The sequence below is a fragment of the Cornus florida genome, unplaced genomic scaffold (genome assembly GCF_030987335.1).
Source record: "Cornus florida cultivar Cherokee Brave unplaced genomic scaffold, ASM3098733v1 CherokeeBrave_3.0.0_Hap2_Chr10, whole genome shotgun sequence".
NCBI lineage: Eukaryota > Viridiplantae > Streptophyta > Magnoliopsida > Cornales > Cornaceae > Cornus > Cornus florida.
This window is the reverse complement of record NW_026775580.1, coordinates 14,313,127-14,320,220: the sequence shown is the minus strand read 5'-3', so window position 1 is coordinate 14,320,220 and position 7,094 is coordinate 14,313,127. Positions and strand designations below refer to the sequence as shown.

The window sequence follows — 7,094 nt, the reverse complement described above, 5'->3', positions numbered from 1 at the left end:
TTCCCAATTACCATGGGCTACCAAATGAAGAACCTTATAAGCATTTAGATGAATTTCTTGAAGTGTGTTCCACCGTGAAATACATGGACATTTCAAAAGAAGTTTTGAGGTAAAAACTCTTCCTTTTCACCCTAAAAGATAAAGCAAAATATTGGTTCAACAATTTTGGACCTTTTTCTATAACTACTTAGGCATCAAGAGTTCTTGAAGAAGTACTATCTGGTGTCTAAGACCAATGCAATGAGAACTTCAATTCGTGAATTCTCACAAGGGGATGGGGAAATGTTTCATGAGGCATGGGAGCGATTGAATGATTTGCTTAGGAAATATCCTCACCATGACATCCTTAAATGGAAATTAGTTCAATACTTCTTTGAAAGTTTGTCGGACAACCATAAAGGTATGGTTGATGCTTCTATAGGTGGTTCTTATCTTGCTAAGCATGAAGATAATGTGTGGCGCTTATATGAGAGCATGAGTGTAAACTTAATGCACCGATATTTATCATCTAAAAATGGTAAAAATGTAGGTGGAAGGAAGAATGTAGGCTTATATCAAGTTGATAATTCTAATGATATAGTTGCCAAAGTGAAATCTCTTTCCCAAAGGTTTGATCAACCAAAATTCAGCCCACCAAGTGTCTTCCTCCCCTAATCATACTCATCATCCTTCCAATGAATCATGCATGACTTGTTCTAGTGTTTTGCATTCTACTTCCAATTGTCCTCATTGACATGCGTAAAGTGAACACCATGAACAAGTGAATACCGCTTTTGTTAACCAAGAGAATAATCCCTATGGCACTCACTATAATCCCAGGTGGAGGAACGATCCAAATTTATCTTGAAAAAGCCAAGGGGAAGGCTCAAACCCTCCCCAAAGTGCAAGTATGTTCCGCCCCCTATGCAAGGCCAAGGTTCCCAAGGTTACCGTTCATCTTACTAAGCACCAAATGGAAACCAATTTTCAAACTCATTTTCCAAACCAATCATCATATTCTCAAGGTAATTCAAGAAGTCCCGCATTTGAAGAAAAAGTCTTATCCACTTTGGGTACTTTGGAGGCAAATACTCAATTGCTTCATTCTCATTCCCAATCAATTGCAAAGCTAGAAACCTAAGTCAGGCAAATAGCTAGCACATTGAATGCAAGGGAGAAAGGAAAAATGCCTTTGAATCCACTACCAAAGCAATAATTTGTTGTGGAGACCAATTCCTCTTCGAAAGGTCATACATTTGAACATTTGAATACGGTGACGACTTTGAGAAGTGGAAGAGTTATTGACAACCAAGTTGGTATTTCCAATGAAGAGAGTAAACCGGTACAACCTAAAGTTGACACCTATCCCGTCTCACATCCTATTCTACCTTTATTGAATGTAAAAGAATCTAATGTTAAAAATGCTTCAAAGAATGTTTTTAAAAAAGCTTTTGAACCTAAGGCTCCATTTTCAGATGCTTTAAAAGCATCCACCTCTCTTGAAAAACAACAAAGCAAGGCTATTGAAATCATTGATATGTTTAGGCAAGTAAAAAATCAATCTTCCTCTCTTGGATGCAATTCGACAAATTTCGGCTTTTGCCAAATTTTTGAAAGATCTTTGCACTCTTAATAGGAAAAAAAAAAAGAAAAAGAAGCCAAGTACCGAGAAAAGTTATTCTAACCGAACAAGTGAGCTCTATCTTGCAACACAACACTCTCACAAAATTCCAAGACCCCTGTTCACTAACCACTTTATGCACTATTGGTGATCATGTTATCAATTAGGCTCTTTTTGATTTAGAAATGAGTGTGAATCTTCTCCCCTATTCGGTTTATGTTCAATTGGGCTTAGATGATTTGAAATGACGTCGGTAGTTTTACAACTAGCCGACCGATCAATTAAGAGCCCCGGGGTATCATCGAAGATGTTTTGAATAAAATTGAAAAGTTCTTCTTCCTAGTCGATTTCGTTATCATTGACACAGAACCGGTCCCAAATCCTAAGAGCCAAATTCCCGTTATCCTTGGCTATCCCTTTTTGGCTACCGCTAATGCCAACATCAATTATAGGACAGGGATAATGAAAATCTCATTTGGTCATATGAAAGTGAAGTTGAACATTTTTAATCCAACCCCCAACTCTATGGACAAACATGAAGATATATGTGTTGTTGAAAAATATTTTGCAAATAAATTTCAAAAGAATGAGTCCTTGCTTGGTATAGAAACATCAAATGGTTTACCTCAAAAGAAATTGTTTTCAAGTCTAGTGTTGAGCGGGCATGGAAACCCAAAAGTTTTGTTAACCAAAGGCCTTCAATTTTATTTGAACCAAATCCAACGAGTTCCTTAGGGAATAGTTTGTTGGGTGGGGTTCAAAGTTCCATTCACCCCATCAAGAAGGGGTTGCCTACCAAGATCTTTGATCCGGGCTAAAAGAGCCCAACGTTTTGCTAGAGACGTTAAATACTAGTGCTTCATAGGGTTTTCTAACCCTATTCCTCCCTCATTTCTTTTTATTTTCTATTATTGCATCGTCTAGATACAATTTATGATCATCTATTTCTGTTTTGAGGTTTTGATATGGAATGCATGCACTTTCTTCTCCAAATTAGGCACTTAGTGCCTGTTCGATCGATCACAAGAGCACCTTCAATCGATCGAACATCTGTGCAGTCAATTCTCTATATATTATCATGTCTTTGTCCCATCGTGCGAGATTCTCTGTAGAATTTCAGGTCTCTATCCATCGTTCAAACTTTATGTTCAATCGTTCCAAGTGCACTTCGATTGATTCGGTTGTCCCTGTGATCGATCTCACATCCATACTTGGAAAATTTTTGAAGCTCTAAAAATTTCATGTCTCTATCCTATCGTTCAAAATTCTCTTCGATCATTCAGAGTTCTCCTTTGACCTTCAGTTGACCTTGATTTTTTTTTAAAAGAAAAAAAGAAAAAAAAATTTTCAAACAATTCAAAAAGACTTTAAATTTTCAAAAATTCAAAAATTTTCAAAAATAGTTTGTCATTTTGCATGTTCGATCGATTTGATCACTTTCATGATCGATCTAGGTTCGATTGATCACATCCAATGGACCATGTGATCGATCACACATGTCGGGAATAGTTTTTAAAAATAGACCCAAGGGTCATTTGGATCATCCATTTCATCGATCCATAACCCTTCTTTCTCGCCCGAAGCTCTCCTTCATCTTCCCCATCTCCGGCAAGATTCCGGTCAGTCCCAAGCTCCAAAAACTCCATCTCTGACCTCATCTCATCTCTCCTCTCTCTTCATTTCTCTCTTTAGATCTCGGTGAGTTCAAGCTTTCTTTTTCATTTTTGTGATGATTCGTGTCTTATCTTGTTGCCATGCTTAGATTCTAAGCTTTCAAGGTTGATTTTGTTTCCATTTTTGGATTGTGAGCATGTGTTTATATATGTATATATTTGTATATATCGTTTTTGTTTCCGAATTTGGTTCGGAGGTCACGTGCCATTTTAAGTGACCATTTATGCATTGTTGAGGTGTATAGGGGGTCACGAGCCTTCAAGTGACCATTGAGATTCACCTCGTGTCTTCCACATCACGAACGGGTGACTTTTCAACTTTCAGCAGGTTTAATCAATCACACTAGTGCTCTGATCGTTCAGAGCACGATTAATCCAATATATGTCATGATCGATCCAATGTAGGATCAATCACATTTTTCTATGATCGTTCGAACTTCACTGTTTTGTATATTGATACTCATGTACCCTCTCCCGTGTTTCATGCTATCATATCTATGCCCAATGCTTGTGTTTTCCACGTTGGTTGCATTCTTTACTTCTCATGTCTAGCATATTTCACAATATTTGATGAATCAGAGTATACCCTTTGTTCGTTCATCGTATATACTTGGCTTGCATGACCACTTGCATAGATAGATTCATGTGTTTCTATATCATGATATTTGCATCATTTCAGTATTGTGTTGTCTATCTTAATCTGATAAGCATGTTTCTATCTTTCATGCTTTCATTTCTGTATCTTAAATACCATTTCTTGTTACTGACTACATTTGCAAATGTTATTTCTTTTTACAGGCCATGACTAGGTTCAAGACCACGGCTAACAGGACTTATGGTAACCGCGTGAGGCAACAGACTGAGGACCTAGCTCCTACACAGTCGGAGCATTCTTCTTCTTCTTCATCTTCACAAGGTAAGCCTGAGCCACCTCCATCACCTACTCCCATGCCACCACCGGCACAACCAGATATTGTCTGAGACAGGGTTACTTGGAAGTTTGTGCACCTTTCAGTGGTGCATAAGTCCATTATTGATGAGGATGTCTTTTCACGGGTAGCCATAACCAAGTGGTCGTACGACGAGATCTACCGTCGTCGCATTTCTCTCATTTTAGCCCCAGTAACCAACCCGGTCTACCCGAGACTGGTTTAGCTTTTCTACCAGAACCTCAGGTCGAGTCTGACTAACCTGGTAGAGCTACGGACTACCATTGGTGGGCACCTTATCCGCATCACTGTCGAGACACTATTGACAGCATCTTAGTGCCCACATACATGTCCTCCGGGGATTGATTACCCGACTTTACAGAGGCCATCAGATGCCGATATAGCACCATCACTGCCACTGATACTTATGCCACTCGGACCTACCTGCCAGACTACATGTGGTTCTTTGATTCGGTCTTGTACCGAAATGTATATATGGCTGGGTACGACCAAAAAGCGGGCAGACTTTCCAGCAGCTTCATATGCCATTGATACAAGGCATTGTTCTCAATTCCTACATTTCTCTAGAGTGCCATGATGAAGCTATATGATGAGTTCATCAGTAAGAGTAACCCGTAGAGGCCCAAGTTCCTCCCTTATGCTCATTTGATTACACAGCTCCTTTGGGATCTACACTACCATTTGATCCATAGGAGATCACCGAGCCTGGTGCTTGCTATTATAGATGGAAGGACTAGAAGAAGAGCTATAATGCTCTTATCAAGAGTCCGGAGATAGAGGCAGCCTAAGCAGCGGAGGATGCAGTGGCAGCAGAGGAGGCAGCAGTAACAATAGTGAGAGTTGGTATTGACTTGGAACAAGAGCCTCTAGTGGGATCACCACACCCTTCACAGGAGCAGAGCCATTACTCCCAGAGCCAGGATGAGTATCAGTCTTCTGATGACTCGAGATTGCACCGTCAGGATGACCTATTCATTCCAGACACTCAAGCTCAGTCAGATATGCGAGAGGAGTGTTATTAGGCATTGCAAGTCGTAGTCCTTTCCCTAAGGGAAGATATGGCCACCCTCCGTACAGATGTTATGACAGCGTTGTGAGACATATCCAGACAGATCCGGGGTTTACACCCCGCCAGACCATCATCTTTTGCTTGACATCTCTTTATTTCATACTTATATCTCTGATCTTAGGCTATTACTTTTGATACTATTATTCCATTTTTACGGCCAGTCTGTTGGCCTATTATCTGTGATGTACATTATACTTTCATTACTTTTGGATATTTTGGATGTCATGTTCATATATTGATATATCTGTTGATGTTGACTTTATTATCAGGTATATTACAGTGATTTCAGTGTGAGAATGCAGCCCGTATTTTTCAGGACCATTCTTATCCCCCTCTCTCTTTCATTTACTATCCCACTTACACTAGCATGCCCACTGTGTACCATTACTTATCCCATTTTGATATTTGATGAGAGTTTATCCCAGTGCCATCTTTTCAGAACCACAGTTAATCCCAAGTTTGGGGGGGTTGTACCACCCACTTTGGATACTTGTGTCCCGCCCATTCATCACCATAGCTACACTGGTATACTCTTTCCTCTTTCTTTTGTTCTCATGGCACATTGAGGACATTGTGCAGTTTAAGTTTGGGGTAATGTGTGTTCTTTGCATTCAATTTAAGATTTTGAGCATAACTTGTGTATTTGAGAGATTTACTATGATTGGTCCATGTTAGCTATGATTTTGATCTTTAGAGACTTATATTTATGACGGACCTGAATTTTTACAAACCTAATATGTCCTGTGATGACCCAAAACAGATCCAAAAATGCAAAAGCAAGAACAAGACAATGGTCTGCCAAGGCACAACACACCTCTAAGACCCTAAGATGACCTTTCATGAGGTCATGGAACCCAAAGGAATAAAGTGCGAAAGCAAGAGATCGAAAAAATCACAATTATGCCCCTAGGGGCAAAATAGTCATTTCTAAAAGTATGGATTCGGGTGCCACCAAGTACACCACTGGAAAGATAACGAAAAACTAATCAATATAGACTCAAGAATCGCATGATTCGGAGTCTGGACGAAGGAGAAACGGCAAGACAAAGAGAAATGAGCACTTAAGGCTAAAAGGGTAAATTAGTAATTTCAAACTGAAATAGGTACCCCCGTGTACACTATTGGATAGACAACAAAAAATTAACAAAGATGGACTCAAGAATTGTAATAACCCGTTCTTTTTCCTTTTTCGGTGATTTTCTTTTTTCGTTTTTTTTTTTTTTTTTTTTTTTTTTTTTCCTATTTTGTCTTTTCCCCGTTTATCACTTTTCCTTGCATAACTTCACTTTTTGTGCTTGGATTTTATTCTGATTTTGCATGCATTCATGATATTTGATTTCCATTACATTTGTATTTTTACTTTTGCTGAAAATACATTCTAGTTGCTTACTTTTTTGTAAAAGACATGAATGCATACTTTATTGTAATTATTATTGATTTTGGGGTTTTAGTGTAATTATGTAAAATAATTATTTTTCATTTTAGGGACCTTTTTGCAATTTAATTTGTAAGATATTTTGAAAAAGGACCTTTTTGCATTTTTTGGAAAATGTGACAAGTGGCACATTCTCATGGAGCCACTTTTTGGCATTGGGGTGGAGTGACTTGGGAGCATAATCTCTTGGCATGTGGAGGGTGGAGATTCACCCACTTATTGGCCTAGGATTAGTGCACTTGTTGTCTCAGATGATTGGCAAGTGTAGGCTTAAGATTAAGCCTAGGAAGGAGCCATTGATTTGTGACAAGTGTAGGCTCACCATTTAATCTTGCATTGTATGTGTGTGAGAGGTAGTGTAAAAGCA

At 38.8% G+C, this 7,094-nt stretch overlaps 1 non-coding gene across 1 annotated transcript; it reads right to left on the bottom strand.

The window, feature by feature from the left end:
• Nucleotides 1–237: 237 nt before the first annotated feature.
• On the bottom strand, nucleotides 238–344 carry LOC132280304 (small nucleolar RNA R71). The gene has a single exon (XR_009471544.1). It is a non-coding gene; the product is annotated as a small nucleolar RNA R71 (small nucleolar RNA).
• Between the last annotated feature and the right edge of the window lie 6,750 nt (nucleotides 345–7,094).